At 34.9% G+C, this 933-nt stretch overlaps 1 protein-coding gene across 3 annotated transcripts in view; it reads right to left on the reverse strand.

Moving 5' to 3' along the window:
- CTDSPL2 (CTD small phosphatase like 2) overlaps positions 1–933 on the reverse strand; it is a 69,907-nt gene that overhangs the window by 19,679 nt on the left and 49,295 nt on the right. The gene's annotated exons all lie outside the window — the stretch shown is intronic.

Here is a 933-nt window from a genome sequence, read left to right on the forward strand (position 1 = left end):
TGTTTTTCTCTTTCTGACTTACTTCACTCTGTATGACAGACTCTAGGTCCACCCACATTTTCTTTTAATAGCATATCAGAGTACACAATTCAAGGTATTCCCTTAGTATCTTTAAAAAAGGTATTCTCTTTCTTATAATTGAATCATAACTAATTCTACTTTCTTCATCTACAGCCTATCTAAATTTTGATCATTCTTCTTTACCCAATTCTGTAAAATTACTCATTTATGCTCACCAATTCTTATCTTTCCCTCTCTATTTATCTCCACATTGGATTAAAAATTATATGGCCAAACTTGCTATCATGACATCAACTGCTAACATAAAAATCTAGCAAAATCTTTTCCAGTTTCTGTACATCAAATCTAAACTACTCATAATCAGTTTCAAAATTTTTCTATTTTTGCCTACTTATCCTCTAATAAACACCTTAAATACTTAGGCCTTCTGGATACCTATCTTGTATCTATTTGGCTAGGCAAAGGCTAAGGTGCTGAACTCTCAAAACAACAATACATGCTAGTTAAGATTTTAAAAATATGCTTTTCCTCAAGATAAAAAAATTTTTTAAATAAGAACTAAACCACATTTCCAATTATAGGTTACTAGTAACAAAGGCTTTTAAATAGTAAAATGTTTTCCAGTATTATATAATAGATACATATTTTTGTTAATATCAAGAAATTGCTGGTAGATGGTAAATAATGGTGACCATATATTAAATTTGGTTAGGAAAAGATAAGAGATACTCAGTTTTCAAAGTTCTTCTGGTACCCTAAAAAAATATAAATTTTAGGGCTTCCCTGGTGGCGCAGTGGTTGAGAATCCGCCTGCCAATGCAGGGGACACGGGTTCGTGCCCCGGTCCGGGAAGATCCCACATGCCGCGGAGCGGCTGGGCCCGTGAGCCATGGCGGCTGAGCCTGCACGTCC

The sequence above is a fragment of the Physeter macrocephalus genome, chromosome 11 (genome assembly GCF_002837175.3).
Source record: "Physeter macrocephalus isolate SW-GA chromosome 11, ASM283717v5, whole genome shotgun sequence".
Lineage (NCBI taxonomy): Eukaryota > Metazoa > Chordata > Mammalia > Artiodactyla > Physeteridae > Physeter > Physeter macrocephalus.